The sequence below is a fragment of the Eucyclogobius newberryi genome, unplaced genomic scaffold (genome assembly GCF_026437365.1).
Source record: "Eucyclogobius newberryi isolate DKJ021-1_F unplaced genomic scaffold, fEucNew1.0.hap1 SCAF_2, whole genome shotgun sequence".
NCBI lineage: Eukaryota > Metazoa > Chordata > Actinopteri > Gobiiformes > Gobiidae > Eucyclogobius > Eucyclogobius newberryi.
This window is the reverse complement of record NW_027315834.1, coordinates 3,324,534-3,340,952: the sequence shown is the minus strand read 5'-3', so window position 1 is coordinate 3,340,952 and position 16,419 is coordinate 3,324,534. Positions and strand designations below refer to the sequence as shown.

General features: G+C 51.0%; 2 protein-coding genes across 2 annotated transcripts in view; both read left to right on the top strand.

Moving 5' to 3' along the window:
• The window catches only part of tcf4 (transcription factor 4), a gene marked incomplete at its 3' end in the record, with an annotated part of 150,377 nt that overhangs the window by 86,741 nt on the left and 47,217 nt on the right, over positions 1-16,419 (top strand). The gene's annotated exons all lie outside the window — the stretch shown is intronic.
• The window catches only part of nars1 (asparaginyl-tRNA synthetase 1), a 216,777-nt gene that overhangs the window by 168,860 nt on the left and 31,498 nt on the right, over positions 1-16,419 (top strand). The gene's annotated exons all lie outside the window — the stretch shown is intronic.

Sequence of the window (16,419 nt, the reverse complement as noted above, 5' to 3'; positions counted from 1 at the left end):
CTCTCTGCAGTGTTCAGGGTCCTTTCTCTCATAGTCTCTGCTGCGTTCAGGGTCCTGTCTCTGATAGTCTCTGCAGTGTTCAGGGTCCTGTCTCTCATAGTCTCTGCAGTTTTCAGAGTCCTGTCTCTCATAGTCTCTGCAGTGTTCAGGGTCCTGTCTCTCATAGTCTCTGCAGTGTTCAGGGTCCTGTCTCTCATAGTCTCTGCAGTGTTCAGGGTCCTGTCTCTCATAGTCTCTGCAGTGTTCAGGGTCCTGTCTCTCATAGTCTCTGCAGTGTTCAGGGTCCTGTCTCTCATAGTCTCTGCAGTGTTCAGGGTCCTGTCTCTCATAGTCTCTGCAGTGTTCAGGCTCCTGTCTCTTATAGTATGTGCAGTGTTCAGGGTCCTGTCTCTCATAGTCTGTGCAGCGTTCAGGGTCCTGTCCCTCATAGTCTGTGCAGTGTTCAGGGTCCTGTCTCTCATAGTCTGTGCTGTGTTCAGGGTCCTGTCTGTCATAGTCTGTGCAGTGTTCAGGGTCCTGTCTCTCATAGTCTGTGCAGTGTTCAGGGTCCTGTCTCTCATACTCTGTGCTGTGTTCAGGATCCTGTCTCTCATAGTCTGTGCTGTGTTCAGGGTCCTGTCTCTCATAGTCTGTGCTGTGTTCAGGATCCTGTCTCTCATAGTCTCTGCTGCGTTCAGGATCCTGTCTGTCATTCTCTCTGCTGCGTTCAGGGTCCTGTCTCTTATAGTATGTGCAGTGTTCAGGGTCCTGTCTCTCATAGTCTCTGCAGTGTTCAGGGTCCTGTCTCTCATAGTCTCTGCAGTGTTCAGGGTCCTGTCTCTCATAGTCTCTGCAGTGTTCAGGGTCCTGTCTCTCATAGTCTCTGCAGTGTTCAGGGTCCTGTCTCTCATAGTCTCTGCAGTGTTCAGGGTCCTGTCTCTCATAGTCTCTACAGTGTTCAGGGTCCTGTCTCTCATAGTCTCTGCAGTGTTCAGCATCCTGTCTCTCATAGTCTCTGCTGCGTTCAGGGTCCTGTCTCTCATACTCTGTGCAGTGTTCAGGATCTTGTCTCTCACAGTCTGTGCTGCATTCATGGTCGTGTCTCTTATAGTATGTGCAGTGTTCAGGGTCCTGTCTCTCATAGTATGTGCAGTGTTCAGGGTCCTGTCTCTCATAGTCTGTGCAGTGTTCAGGGTCCTGTCTCTCATAGTCTGTGCTGTGTTCAGGGTCCTGTCTGTCATAGTCTGTGCAGTGTTCAGGGTCCTGTCTCTCATAGTCTGTGCAGTGTTCAGGGTCCTGTCCCTCATAGTCTGTGCAGTGTTCAGGGTCCTGTCTCTCATAGTCTCTGCAGTGTTCAGGGTCCTGTCTCTCATAGTCTCTGCAGTGTTCAGGGTCCTGTCTCTCATAGTCTCTGCAGTGTTCAGGGTCCTGTCTCTCATAGTCTCTGCAGTGTTCAGGGTCCTGTCTCTCATAGTCTCTGCAGTGTTCAGGCTCCTGTCTCTTATAGTATGTGCAGTGTTCAGGGTCCTGTCTCTCATAGTCTGTGCAGTGTTCAGGGTCCTGTCTCTCATAGTCTGTGCTGTGTTCAGGGTCCTGTCTGTCATAGTCTGTGCAGTGTTCAGGGTCCTGTCTCTCATAGTCTGTGCAGTGTTCAGGGTCCTGTCTCTCATAGTCTGTGCAGCGTTCAGGGTCCTGTCCCTCATAGTCTGTGTAGTGTTTAGGGTCCTGTCTCTCATAGTCTGTGCTGTGTTCAGGGTCCTGTCTGTCATAGTCTGTGCAGTGTTCAGGGTCCTGTCTCTCATAGTCTGTGCAGTGTTCAGGGTCCTGTCTCTCATACTCTGTGCTGTGTTCAGGATCCTGTCTCTCATAGTCTGTGCTGTGTTCAGGGTCCTGTCTGTCATAGTCTGTGCAGTGTTCAGGGTCCTGTCTGTCATAGTCTGTGCAGTGTTCAGGGTCCTGTCTCTCATAGTCTGTGCAGTGTTCAGGGTCCTGTCTCTCATAGTCTGTGCAGCGTTCAGGGTCCTGTCCCTCATAGTCTGTGCAGTGTTCAGGGTCCTGTCTCTCATAGTCTGTGCTGTGTTCAGGGTCCTGTCTGTCATAGTCTGTGCAGTGTTCAGGGTCCTGTCTCTCATAGTCTGTGCAGTGTTCAGGGTCCTGTCTCTCATACTCTGTGCTGTGTTCAGGGTCCTGTCTGTCATAGTCTGTGCTGTGTTCAGGGTCCTGTCTGTCATAGTCTGTGCAGTGTTCAGGGTCCTGTCTCTCATAGTCTGTGCAGTGTTCAGGGTCCTGTCTCTCATAGTCAATGCAGTGTTCAGGGTCCTGTCTCTCATAGTCTGTGCTGCGTTCAGGGTCCTGTCTGTCATAGTCTGTGCAGTGTTCAGGGTCCTGTCTCTCATACTCTGTGCTGTGTTCAGGGTCCTGTCTCTCATAGTCTATGCAGTGTTCAGGGTCCTGTCTCTCATACTCTCTTCTGCGTTCAGGGTCCTGTCTCTCATAGTCTGTGCTGTGTTCAGGGTCCTGTTTGTCATAGTCTGTGCAGTGTTCAGGGTCCTGTCTCTCATAGTCTGTGCAGTGTTCAGGGTCCTGTCTCTCATAGTCTGTGCTGCGTTCAGGGTCCTGTCTGTCATTCTCTGTGCTGTGTTCAGGGTCCTGTCTCTCATTCGCTGTGCTGTGTTCAGGGTCCTGTCTCTCATAGTCTGTGCTGTGTTCAGGGTCCTGTCTCTCATAATCTGTGTTGTGTTCAGGATCCTGTCTCTCATAGTCTCTGCTGCGTTCAGGGTCCTGTCTCTCATTCTCTCTGCTGCGTTCAGGGTCCTGTCTCTCATTCTCTCTGCAGTGTTCAGGGTCCTTTCTCTCATAGTCTCTGCTGCGTTCAGGGTCCTGTCTCTGATAGTCTCTGCAGTGTTCAGGGTCCTGTCTCTCATAGTCTCTGCAGTTTTCAGAGTCCTGTCTCTCATAGTCTCTGCAGTGTTCAGGGTCCTGTCTCTCATAGTCTCTGCAGTGTTCAGGGTCCTGTCTCTCATAGTCTCTGCAGTGTTCAGGGTCCTGTCTCTCATAGTCTCTGCAGTGTTCAGGGTCCTGTCTCTCATAGTCTCTGCAGTGTTCAGGGTCCTGTCTCTCATAGTCTCTGCAGTGTTCAGGGTCCTGTCTCTCATAGTCTCTGCAGTGTTCAGGCTCCTGTCTCTTATAGTATGTGCAGTGTTCAGGGTCCTGTCTCTCATAGTCTGTGCAGCGTTCAGGGTCCTGTCCCTCATAGTCTGTGCAGTGTTCAGGGTCCTGTCTCTCATAGTCTGTGCTGTGTTCAGGGTCCTGTCTGTCATAGTCTGTGCAGTGTTCAGGGTCCTGTCTCTCATAGTCTGTGCAGTGTTCAGGGTCCTGTCTCTCATACTCTGTGCTGTGTTCAGGATCCTGTCTCTCATAGTCTGTGCTGTGTTCAGGGTCCTGTCTCTCATAGTCTGTGCTGTGTTCAGGATCCTGTCTCTCATAGTCTCTGCTGCGTTCAGGATCCTGTCTGTCATTCTCTCTGCTGCGTTCAGGGTCCTGTCTCTTATAGTATGTGCAGTGTTCAGGGTCCTGTCTCTCATAGTCTCTGCAGTGTTCAGGGTCCTGTCTCTCATAGTCTCTGCAGTGTTCAGGGTCCTGTCTCTCATAGTCTCTGCAGTGTTCAGGGTCCTGTCTCTCATAGTCTCTGCAGTGTTCAGGGTCCTGTCTCTCATAGTCTCTGCAGTGTTCAGGGTCCTGTCTCTCATAGTCTCTACAGTGTTCAGGGTCCTGTCTCTCATAGTCTCTGCAGTGTTCAGCATCCTGTCTCTCATAGTCTCTGCTGCGTTCAGGGTCCTGTCTCTCATACTCTGTGCAGTGTTCAGGATCTTGTCTCTCACAGTCTGTGCTGCATTCATGGTCGTGTCTCTTATAGTATGTGCAGTGTTCAGGGTCCTGTCTCTCATAGTATGTGCAGTGTTCAGGGTCCTGTCTCTCATAGTCTGTGCAGTGTTCAGGGTCCTGTCTCTCATAGTCTGTGCTGTGTTCAGGGTCCTGTCTGTCATAGTCTGTGCAGTGTTCAGGGTCCTGTCTCTCATAGTCTGTGCAGTGTTCAGGGTCCTGTCCCTCATAGTCTGTGCAGTGTTCAGGGTCCTGTCTCTCATAGTCTGTGCTGTGTTCAAGGTCCTGTCTCTCATAGTCTCTGCAGTGTTCAGGGTCCTGTCTCTCATAGTCTCTGCAGTGTTCAGGGTCCTGTCTCTCATAGTCTCTGCAGTGTTCAGGCTCCTGTCTCTTATAGTATGTGCAGTGTTCAGGGTCCTGTCTCTCATAGTCTGTGCAGTGTTCAGGGTCCTGTCTCTCATAGTCTGTGCTGTGTTCAGGGTCCTGTCTGTCATAGTCTGTGCAGTGTTCAGGGTCCTGTCTCTCATAGTCTGTGCAGTGTTCAGGGTCCTGTCTCTCATACTCTGTGCTGTGTTCAGGATCCTGTCTCTCATAGTCTGTGCTGTGTTCAGGGTCCTGTCTCTCATAGTCTGTGCTGTGTTCAGGATCCTGTCTCTCATAGTCTCTGCTGCGTTCAGGATCCTGTCTGTCATTCTCTCTGCTGCGTTCAGGGTCCTGTCTCTCGTAGTCTCTGCAGTGTTCAGGGTCCTGTCTCTCATAGTCTCTGCAGTGTTCAGGGTCCTGTCTCTCATAGTCTCTGCAGTGTTCAGGGTCCTGTCTCTCATAGTCTCTGCAGTGTTCAGGGTCCTGTCTCTCATAGTCTCTGCAGTGTTCAGGGTCCTGTCTCTCATAGTCTCTACAGTGTTCAGGGTCCTGTCTCTCATAGTCTCTGCAGTGTTCAGCATCCTGTCTCTCATAGTCTCTGCTGCGTTCAGGGTCCTGTCTCTCATACTCTGTGCAGTGTTCAGGGTCCTGTCTCTCATAGTCTGTGCAGTGTTCAGGGTCCTGTCTCTCATAGTCTGTGCTGTGTTCAGGGTCCTATCTCTCATAGTCTCTGCAGTGTTCAGGGTCCTGTCTCTTATAGTATGTGCAGTGTTCAGGGTCCTGTCTCTCATAGTCTGTGCAGTGTTCAGGGTCCTGTCTCTCATAGTCTGTGCAGTGTTCAGGGTCCTGTCCCTCATAGTCTGTGCAGTGTTCAGGGTCCTGTCTCTCATAGTCTGTGCTGTGTTCAGGGTCCTGTCTGTCATAGTCTGTGCTGTGTTCAGGGTCCTGTCTGTCATAGTCTGTGCAGTGTTCAGGGTCCTGTCCCTCATAGTCTGTGCAGTGTTCAGGGTCCTGTCTGTCATAGTCTGTGCAGTGTTCAGGGTCCTGTCTCTCATAGTCTGTGCTGTGTTCAGGGTCCTGTCTGTCATAGTCTGTGCAGTGTTCAGGGTCCTGTCTCTCATAGTCTGTGCTGTGTTCAGGGTCCTGTCTCTCATAGTTTGTGCTGCGTTCAGGGTCCTGTCTCTCATACTCTGTGCAGTGTTCAGGATCCTGTCTCTCATTCGCTGTGCAGTGTTCAGGGTCCTGTTTCTCATACTCTCTGCTGCGTTCAGGGTCCTGTCTCTCATACTCTGTGCTGCGTTCAGGGTCCTGTCTGTCATTCTCTGTGCTGTGTTCAGGGTCCTGTCTCTCATAGTCTGTGCTGTGTTCAGGGTCCTGTCTCTCGTACTCTGTGCTGTGTTCAGGATCCTGTCTCTCATACTCTGTGCTGTGTTCAGGGTCCTGTCTCTCATAGTCTGTGCAGTGTTCAGGGTCCTGTCCCTCATAGTCTGTGCAGTGTTCAGGGTCCTGTCTCTTATAGTCTGTGCTGTGTTCAGGGTCCTGTCTGTCATAGTCTGTGCAGTGTTCAGGGTCCTGTCTCTCATAGTCTGTGCTGTGTTCAGGGTCCTGTCTGTCATAGTCTGTGCAGTGTTCAGGGTCCTGTCTCTCATAGTCTGTGCAGTGTTCAGGGTCCTGTCTCTCATAGTCTATGCAGTGTTCAGGGTCCTGTCTCTCATAGTCTGTGCTGCGTTCAGGGTCCTGTCTGTCATAGTCTGTGCAGTGTTCAGGGTCCTGTCTCTCATACTCTGTGCTGTGTTCAGGGTCCTGTCTCTCATAGTCTATGCAGTGTTCAGGGTCCTGTCTCTCATACTCTCTTCTGCGTTCAGGGTCCTGTCTCTCATAGTCTGTGCTGTGTTCAGGGTCCTGTTTGTCATAGTCTGTGCAGTGTTCAGGGTCCTGTCTCTCATAGTCTGTGCAGTGTTCAGGGTCCTGTCTCTCATAGTCTGTGCTGCGTTCAGGGTCCTGTCTGTCATTCTCTGTGCTGTGTTCAGGGTCCTGTCTCTCATTCGCTGTGCTGTGTTCAGGGTCCTGTCTCTCATAGTCTGTGCTGTGTTCAGGGTCCTGTCTCTCATAATCTGTGTTGTGTTCAGGATCATGTCTCTCATAGTCTCTGCTGCGTTCAGGGTCCTGTCTCTCATTCTCTCTGCTGCGTTCAGGGTCCTGTCTCTCATTCTCTCTGCAGTGTTCAGGGTCCTTTCTCTCATAGTCTCTGCTGCGTTCAGGGTCCTGTCTCTGATAGTCTCTGCAGTGTTCAGGGTCCTGTCTCTCATAGTCTCTGCAGTTTTCAGAGTCCTGTCTCTCATAGTCTCTGCAGTGTTCAGGGTCCTGTCTCTCATAGTCTCTGCAGTGTTCAGGGTCCTGTCTCTCATAGTCTCTGCAGTGTTCAGGGTCCTGTCTCTCATAGTCTCTGCAGTGTTCAGGGTCCTGTCTCTCATAGTCTCTGCAGTGTTCAGGGTCCTGTCTCTCATAGTCTCTGCAGTGTTCAGGCTCCTGTCTCTTATAGTATGTGCAGTGTTCAGGGTCCTGTCTCTCATAGTCTGTGCAGTGTTCAGGGTCCTGTCTCTCATAGTCTGTGCTGTGTTCAGGGTCCTGTCTGTCATAGTCTGTGCAGCGTTCAGGGTCCTGTCTCTCATAGTCTGTGCAGTGTTCAGGGTCCTGTCTCTCATAGTCTGTGCAGCGTTCAGGGTCCTGTCCCTCATAGTCTGTGCAGTGTTCAGGGTCCTGTCTCTCATAGTCTGTGCTGTGTTCAGGGTCCTGTCTGTCATAGTCTGTGCAGTGTTCAGGGTCCTGTCTCTCATAGTCTGTGCAGTGTTCAGGGTCCTGTCTCTCATACTCTGTGCTGTGTTCAGGATCCTGTCTCTCATAGTCTGTGCTGTGTTCAGGGTCCTGTCTCTCATAGTCTGTGCTGTGTTCAGGATCCTGTCTCTCATAGTCTCTGCTGCGTTCAGGATCCTGTCTGTCATTCTCTCTGCTGCGTTCAGGGTCCTGTCTCTCGTAGTCTCTGCAGTGTTCAGGGTCCTGTCTCTCATAGTCTCTGCAGTGTTCAGGGTCCTGTCTCTCATAGTCTCTGCAGTGTTCAGGGTCCTGTCTCTCATAGTCTCTGCAGTGTTCAGGGTCCTGTCTCTCATAGTCTCTGCAGTGTTCAGGGTCCTGTCTCTCATAGTCTCTGCAGTGTTCAGGGTCCTGTCTCTCATAGTCTCTACAGTGTTCAGGGTCCTGTCTCTCATAGTCTCTGCAGTGTTCAGCATCCTGTCTCTCATAGTCTCTGCTGCGTTCAGGGTCCTGTCTCTCATACTCTGTGCAGTGTTCAAGATCTTGTCTCTCACAGTCTGTGCTGCATTCATGGTCGTGTCTCTTATAGTATGTGCAGTGTTCAGGGTCCTGTCTCTCATAGTATGTGCAGTGTTCAGGGTCCTGTCTCTCATAGTCTGTGCAGTGTTCAGGGTCCTGTCTCTCATAGTCTGTGCTGTGTTCAGGGTCCTGTCTGTCATAGTCTGTGCTGTGTTCAGGGTCCTGTCTCTCATAGTCTGTGCAGTGTTCAGGGTCCTGTCCCTCATAGTCTGTGCAGTGTTCAGGGTCCTGTCTCTCATAGTCTGTGCTGTGTTCAAGGTCCTGTCTCTCATAGTCTCTGCAGTGTTCAGGGTCCTGTCTCTCATAGTCTCTGCAGTGTTCAGGGTCCTGTCTCTCATAGTCTCTGCAGTGTTCAGGCTCCTGTCTCTTATAGTATGTGCAGTGTTCAGGGTCCTGTCTCTCATAGTCTGTGCAGTGTTCAGGGTCCTGTCTCTCATAGTCTGTGCTGTGTTCAGGGTCCTGTCTGTCATAGTCTGTGCAGTGTTCAGGGTCCTGTCACTCATAGTCTGTGCAGTGTTCAGGGTCCTGTCTCTCATACTCTGTGCTGTGTTCAGGATCCTGTCTCTCATAGTCTGTGCTGTGTTCAGGGTCCTGTCTCTCATAGTCTGTGCTGTGTTCAGGATCCTGTCTCTCATAGTCTCTGCTGCGTTCAGGATCCTGTCTGTCATTCTCTCTGCTGCGTTCAGGGTCCAGTCTCTCGTAGTCTCTGCAGTGTTCAGGGTCTTGTCTCTCATAGTCTCTGCAGTGTTCAGGGTCCTGTCTCTCATAGTCTCTGCAGTGTTCAGGGTCCTGTCTCTCATAGTCTCTGCTGCGTTCAGGGTCCTGTCTCTCATAGTCTCTGCAGTGTTCAGGGTCCTGTCTCTCATAGTCTCTGCAGTGTTCAGGGTCCTGTCTCTCATAGTCTCTGCAGTGTTCAGGGTCCTGTCTCTCATAGTCTCTGCAGTGTTCAGGGTCCTGTCTCTCATAGTCTCTGCAGTGTTCAGGGTCCTGTCTCTCATAGTCTCTGCAGTGTTCAGGCTCCTGTCTCTTATAGTATGTGCAGTGTTCAGGGTCCTGTCTCTCATAGTCTGTGCAGTGTTCAGGGTCCTGTCTCTCATAGTCTGTGCTGTGTTCAGGGTCCTGTCTGTCATAGTCTGTGCAGTGTTCAGGGTCCTGTCTCTCATAGTCTGTGCTGTGTTCAGGGTCCTGTCTGTCATAGTCTGTGCAGTGTTCAGGGTCCTGTCTGTCATAGTCTGTGCTGTGTTCAGGGTCCTGTCTCTCATAGTCTGTGCAGTGTTCAGGGTCCTGTCCCTCATAGTCTGTGCAGTGTTCAGGGTCCTGTCTCTCATAGTCTGTGCTGTGTTCAAGGTCCTGTCTCTCATAGTCTCTGCAGTGTTCAGGGTCCTGTCTCTCATAGTCTCTGCAGTGTTCAGGGTCCTGTCTCTCATAGTCTCTGCAGTGTTCAGGCTCCTGTCTCTTATAGTATGTGCAGTGTTCAGGGTCCTGTCTCTCATAGTCTGTGCAGTGTTCAGGGTCCTGTCTCTCATAGTCTGTGCTGTGTTCAGGGTCCTGTCTGTCATAGTCTGTGCAGTGTTCAGGGTCCTGTCACTCATAGTCTGTGCAGTGTTCAGGGTCCTGTCTCTCATACTCTGTGCTGTGTTCAGGATCCTGTCTCTCATAGTCTGTGCTGTGTTCAGGGTCCTGTCTCTCATAGTCTGTGCTGTGTTCAGGATCCTGTCTCTCATAGTCTCTGCTGCGTTCAGGATCCTGTCTGTCATTCTCTCTGCTGCGTTCAGGGTCCAGTCTCTCGTAGTCTCTGCAGTGTTCAGGGTCTTGTCTCTCATAGTCTCTGCAGTGTTCAGGGTCCTGTCTCTCATAGTCTCTGCAGTGTTCAGGGTCCTGTCTCTCATAGTCTCTGCTGCGTTCAGGGTCCTGTCTCTCATAGTCTCTGCAGTGTTCAGGGTCCTGTCTCTCATAGTCTCTGCAGTGTTCAGGGTCCTGTCTCTCATAGTCTCTGCAGTGTTCAGGGTCCTGTCTCTCATAGTCTCTGCAGTGTTCAGGGTCCTGTCTCTCATAGTCTCTGCAGTGTTCAGGGTCCTGTCTCTCATAGTCTCTGCAGTGTTCAGGCTCCTGTCTCTTATAGTATGTGCAGTGTTCAGGGTCCTGTCTCTCATAGTCTGTGCAGTGTTCAGGGTCCTGTCTCTCATAGTCTGTGCTGTGTTCAGGGTCCTGTCTGTCATAGTCTGTGCAGTGTTCAGGGTCCTGTCTCTCATAGTCTGTGCAGTGTTCAGGGTCCTGTCTCTCATAGTCTGTGCAGCGTTCAGGGTCCTGTCCCTCATAGTCTGTGCAGTGTTCAGGGTCCTGTCTCTCATAGTCTGTGCTGTGTTCAGGGTCCTGTCTGTCATAGTCTGTGCAGTGTTCAGGGTCCTGTCTCTCATAGTCTGTGCAGTGTTCAGGGTCCTGTCTCTCATACTCTGTGCTGTGTTCAGGATCCTGTCTCTCATAGTCTGTGCTGTGTTCAGGGTCCTGTCTCTCATAGTCTGTGCTGTGTTCAGGATACTGTCTCTCATAGTCTCTGCTGCGTTCAGGATCCTGTCTGTCATTCTCTCTGCTGCGTTCAGGGTCCTGTCTCTCGTAGTCTCTGCAGTGTTCAGGGTCCTGTCTCTCATAGTCTCTGCAGTGTTCAGGGTCCTGTCTCTCATAGTCTCTGCAGTGTTCAGGGTCCTGTCTCTCATAGTCTCTGCAGTGTTCAGGGTCCTGTCTCTCATAGTCTCTGCAGTGTTCAGGGTCCTGTCTCTCATAGTCTCTGCAGTGTTCAGGGTCCTGTCTCTCATAGTCTCTACAGTGTTCAGGGTCCTGTCTCTCATAGTCTCTGCAGTGTTCAGCATCCTGTCTCTCATAGTCTCTGCTGCGTTCAGGGTCCTGTCTCTCATACTCTGTGCAGTGTTCAAGATCTTGTCTCTCACAGTCTGTGCTGCATTCATGGTCGTGTCTCTTATAGTATGTGCAGTGTTCAGGGTCCTGTCTCTCATAGTATGTGCAGTGTTCAGGGTCCTGTCTCTCATAGTCTGTGCAGTGTTCAGGGTCCTGTCTCTCATAGTCTGTGCTGTGTTCAGGGTCCTGTCTGTCATAGTCTGTGCAGTGTTCAGGGTCCTGTCTCTCATAGTCTGTGCAGTGTTCAGGGTCCTGTCCCTCATAGTCTGTGCAGTGTTCAGGGTCCTGTCTCTCATAGTCTGTGCTGTGTTCAAGGTCCTGTCTCTCATAGTCTCTGCAGTGTTCAGGGTCCTGTCTCTCATAGTCTCTGCAGTGTTCAGGGTCCTGTCTCTCATAGTCTCTGCAGTGTTCAGGCTCCTGTCTCTTATAGTATGTGCAGTGTTCAGGGTCCTGTCTCTCATAGTCTGTGCAGTGTTCAGGGTCCTGTCTCTCATAGTCTGTGCTGTGTTCAGGGTCCTGTCTGTCATAGTCTGTGCAGTGTTCAGGGTCCTGTCACTCATAGTCTGTGCAGTGTTCAGGGTCCTGTCTCTCATACTCTGTGCTGTGTTCAGGATCCTGTCTCTCATAGTCTGTGCTGTGTTCAGGGTCCTGTCTCTCATAGTCTGTGCTGTGTTCAGGATCCTGTCTCTCATAGTCTCTGCTGCGTTCAGGATCCTGTCTCTCGTAGTCTCTGCAGTGTTCAGGGTCTTGTCTCTCATAGTCTCTGCAGTGTTCAGGGTCCTGTCTCTCATAGTCTCTGCAGTGTTCAGGGTCCTGTCTCTCATAGTCTCTGCAGTGTTCAGGGTCCTGTCTCTCATAGTCTCTGCAGTGTTCAGGGTCCTGTCTCTCATAGTCTCTGCAGTGTTCAGGGTCCTGTCTCTCATAGTCTCTACAGTGTTCAGGGTCCTGTCTCTCATAGTCTCTGCAGTGTTCAGCATCCTGTCTCTCATAGTCTCTGCTGCGTTCAGGGTCCTGTCTCTCATACTCTGTGCAGTGTTCAGGATCTTGTCTCTCACAGTCTGTGCTGCATTCATGGTCGTGTCTCTTATAGTATGTGCAGTGTTCAGGGTCCTGTCTCTCATAGTCTGTGCAGTGTTCAGGGTCCTGTCTCTCATAGTCTGTGCTGTGTTCAGGGTCCTGTCTGTCATAGTCTGTGCAGTGTTCAGGGTCCTGTCTCTCATAGTCTGTGCAGTGTTCAGGGTCCTGTCCCTCATAGTCTGTGCAGTGTTCAGGGTCCTGTCTCTCATAGTCTGTGCTGTGTTCAAGGTCCTGTCTGTCATAGTCTGTGCAGTGTTCAGGGTCCTGTCTCTCATAGTCTGTGCAGTGTTCAGGGTCCTGTCTCTCATAGTCTCTGCAGTGTTCAGGGTCCTGTCTCTCATAGTCTCTGCAGTGTTCAGGCTCCTGTCTCTTATAGTATGTGCATTGTTCAGGGTCCTGTCTCTCATAGTCTGTGCAGTGTTCAGGCTCCTGTCTCTCATAGTCTGTGCTGTGTTCAGGGTCCTGTCTGACATAGTCTGTGCAGTGTTCAGGGTCCTGTCTCTCATAGTCTGTGCAGCGTTCAGGGTCCTGTCCCTCATAGTCTGTGCAGTGTTCAGGGTTCTGTCTCTCATAGTCTGTGCAGCGTTCAGGGTCCTGTCCCTCATAGTCTGTGCAGTGTTCAGGGTCCTGTCTCTCATAGTCTGTGCTGTGTTCAGGGTCCTGTCTGTCATAGTCTGTGCAGTGTTCAGGGTCCTGTCTCTCATAGTCTGTGCAGTGTTCAGGGTCCTGTCTCTCATACTCTGTGCTGTGTTCAGGATCCTGTCTCTCATAGTCTGTGCTGTGTTCAGGGTCCTGTCTCTCATAGTCTGTGCTGTGTTCAGGATCCTGTCTCTCATAGTCTCTGCTGCGTTCAGGATCCTGTCTGTCATTCTCTCTGCTGCGTTCAGGGTCCTGTCTCTCGTAGTCTCTGCAGTGTTCAGGGTCCTGTCTCTCATAGTCTCTGCAGTGTTCAGGGTCCTGTCTCTCATAGTCTCTGCAGTGTTCAGGGTCCTGTCTCTCATAGTCTCTGCAGTGTTCAGGGTCCTGTCTCTCATAGTCTCTGCAGTGTTCAGGGTCCTGTCTCTCATAGTCTCTGCAGTGTTCAGGGTCCTGTCTCTCATAGTCTCTACAGTGTTCAGGGTCCTGTCTCTCATAGTCTCTGCAGTGTTCAGCATCCTGTCTCTCATAGTCTCTGCTGCGTTCAGGGTCCTGTCTCTCATACTCTGTGCAGTGTTCAGGATCTTGTCTCTCACAGTCTGTGCTGCATTCATGGTCGTGTCTCTTATAGTATGTGCAGTGTTCAGGGTCCTGTCTCTCATAGTCTGTGCAGTGTTCAGGGTCCTGTCTCTCATAGTCTGTGCTGTGTTCAGGGTCCTGTCTCTCGTAGTCTCTGCAGTGTTCAGGGTCCTGTCTCTCATAGTCTCTGCAGTGTTCAGGGTCCTGTCTCTCATAGTCTCTGCAGTGTTCAGGGTCCTGTCTCTCATAGTCTCTGCAGTGTTCAGGGTCCTGTCTCTCATAGTCTCTGCAGTGTTCAGGGTCCTGTCTCTCATAGTCTCTGCAGTGTTCAGGGTCCTGTCTCTCATAGTCTCTACAGTGTTCAGGGTCCTGTCTCTCATAGTCTCTGCAGTGTTCAGCATCCTGTCTCTCATAGTCTCTGCTGCGTTCAGGGTCCTGTCTCTCATACTCTGTGCAGTGTTCAGGATCTTGTCTCTCACAGTCTGTGCTGCATTCATGGTCGTGTCTCTTATAGTATGTGCAGTGTTCAGGGTCCTGTCTCTCATAGTCTGTGCAGTGTTCAGGGTCCTGTCTCTCATAGTCTGTGCTGTGTTCAGGGTCCTATCTCTCATAGTCTCTGCAGTGTTCAGGGTCCTGTCTCTTATAGTATGTGCAGTGTTCAGGGTCCTGTCTCTCATAGTCTGTGCAGTGTTCAGGGTCCTGTCTCTCATAGTCTGTGCAGTGTTCAGGGTCCTGTCCCTCATAGTCTGTGCAGTGTTCAGGGTCCTGTCTCTCATAGTCTGTGCTGTGTTCAGGGTCCTGTCTGTCATAGTCTGTGCTGTGTTCAGGGTCCTGTCTGTCATAGTCTGTGCAGTGTTCAGGGTCCTATCCCTCATAGTCTGTGCAGTGTTCAGGGTCCTGTCTGTCATAGTCTGTGCAGTGTTCAGGGTCCTGTCTCTCATAGTCTGTGCTGTGTTCAGGGTCCTGTCTCTCATAGTCTGTGCAGTGTTCTGGTGTCCTGTCTCTCATACTCTGTGCTGTGTTCAGGGTCCTGTCTGTCATTGTCTGTGCAGTGTTCAGGGTCCTGTCTCTCATAGTCTGTGCAGTGTTCAGGGTCCTGTCTCTCATAGTCTGTGCTGTGTTCAGGGTCCTGTCTGTCATAGTCTGTGCAGTGTTCAGGGTCCTGTCTCTCATAGTCTCTACAGTGTTCAGGGTCCTGTCTCTCATAGTCTCTGCAGTGTTCAGCATCCTGTCTCTCATAGTCTCTGCTGCGTTCAGGGTCCTGTCTCTCATACTCTGTGCAGTGTTCAGGATCTTGTCTCTCACAGTCTGTGCTGCATTCATGGTCGTGTCTCTTATAGTATGTGCAGTGTTCAGGGTCCTGTCTCTCATAGTATGTGCAGTGTTCAGGGTCCTGTCTCTCATAGTCTGTGCAGTGTTCAGGGTCCTGTCTCTCATAGTCTGTGCTGTGTTCAGGGTCCTGTCAGTCATAGTCTGTGCAGTGTTCAGGGTCCTGTCTCTCATAGTCTGTGCAGTGTTCAGGGTCCTGTCCCTCATAGTCTGTGCAGTGTTCAGGGTCCTGTCTCTCATAGTCTGTGCAGTGTTCAGGGTCCTGTCTCTCATAGTCTGTGCAGCGTTCAGGGTCCTGTCCCTCATAGTCTGTGCAGTGTTCAGGGTCCTGTCTCTCATAGTCTGTGCTGTGTTCAGGGTCCTGTCTGTCATAGTCTGTGCAGTGTTCAGGGTCCTGTCTCTCATAGTCTGTGCAGTGTTCAGGGTCCTGTCTCTCATACTCTGTGCTGTGTTCAGGATCCTGTCTCTCATAGTCTGTGCTGTGTTCAGGGTCCTGTCTCTCATAGTCTGTGCTGTGTTCAGGATCCTGTCTCTCATAGTCTCTGCTGCGTTCAGGATCCTGTCTGTCATTCTCTCTGCTGCGTTCAGGGTCCTGTCTCTCGTAGTCTCTGCAGTGTTCAGGGTCCTGTCTCTCATAGTCTCTGCAGTGTTCAGGGTCCTGTCTCTCATAGTCTCTGCAGTGTTCAGGGTCCTGTCTCTCATAGTCTCTGCAGTGTTCAGGGTCCTGTCTCTCATAGTCTCTGCAGTGTTCAGGGTCCTGTCTCTCATAGTCTCTGCAGTGTTCAGGGTCCTGTCTCTCATAGTCTCTACAGTGTTCAGGGTCCTGTCTCTCATAGTCTCTGCAGTGTTCAGCATCCTGTCTCTCATAGTCTCTGCTGCGTTCAGGGTCCTGTCTCTCATACTCTGTGCAGTGTTCAAGATCTTGTCTCTCACAGTCTGTGCTGCATTCATGGTCGTGTCTCTTATAGTATGTGCAGTGTTCAGGGTCCTGTCTCTCATAGTATGTGCAGTGTTCAGGGTCCTGTCTCTCATAGTCTGTGCAGTGTTCAGGGTCCTGTCTCTCATAGTCTGTGCTGTGTTCAGGGTCCTGTCTGTCATAGTCTGTGCAGTGTTCAGGGTCCTGTCTCTCATAGTCTGTGCAGTGTTCAGGGTCCTGTCCCTCATAGTCTGTGCAGTGTTCAGGGTCCTGTCTCTCATAGTCTGTGCTGTGTTCAAGGTCCTGTCTCTCATAGTCTCTGCAGTGTTCAGGGTCCTGTCTCTCATAGTCTCTGCAGTGTTCAGGGTCCTGTCTCTCATAGTCTCTGCAGTGTTCAGGCTCCTGTCTCTTATAGTATGTGCAGTGTTCAGGGTCCTGTCTCTCATAGTCTGTGCAGTGTTCAGGGTCCTGTCTCTCATAGTCTGTGCTGTGTTCAGGGTCCTGTCTGTCATAGTCTGTGCAGTGTTCAGGGTCCTGTCACTCATAGTCTGTGCAGTGTTCAGGGTCCTGTCTCTCATACTCTGTGCTGTGTTCAGGATCCTGTCTCTCATAGTCTGTGCTGTGTTCAGGGTCCTGTCTCTCATAGTCTGTGCTGTGTTCAGGATCCTGTCTCTCATAGTCTCTGCTGCGTTCAGGATCCTGTCTCTCGTAGTCTCTGCAGTGTTCAGGGTCTTGTCTCTCATAGTCTCTGCAGTGTTCAGGGTCCTGTCTCTCATAGTCTCTGCAGTGTTCAGGGTCCTGTCTCTCATAGTCTCTGCAGTGTTCAGGGTCCTGTCTCTCATAGTCTCTGCAGTGTTCAGGGTCCTGTCTCTCATAGTCTCTGCAGTGTTCAGGGTCCTGTCTCTCATAGTCTCTACAGTGTTCAGGGTCCTGTCTCTCATAGTCTCTGCAGTGTTCAGCATCCTGTCTCTCATAGTCTCTGCTGCGTTCAGGGTCCTGTCTCTCATACTCTGTGCAGTGTTCAGGATCTTGTCTCTCACAGTCTGTGCTGCATTCATGGTCGTGTCTCTTATAGTATGTGCAGTGTTCAGGGTCCTGTCTCTCATAGTCTGTGCAGTGTTCAGGGTCCTGTCTCTCATAGTCTGTGCTGTGTTCAGGGTCCTGTCTGTCATAGTCTGTGCAGTGTTCAGGGTCCTGTCTCTCATAGTCTGTGCAGTGTTCAGGGTCCTGTCCCTCATAGTCTGTGCAGTGTTCAGGGTCCTGTCTCTCATAGTCTGTGCTGTGTTCAAGGTCCTGTCTGTCATAGTCTGTGCAGTGTTCAGGGTCCTGTCTCTCATAGTCTGTGCAGTGTTCAG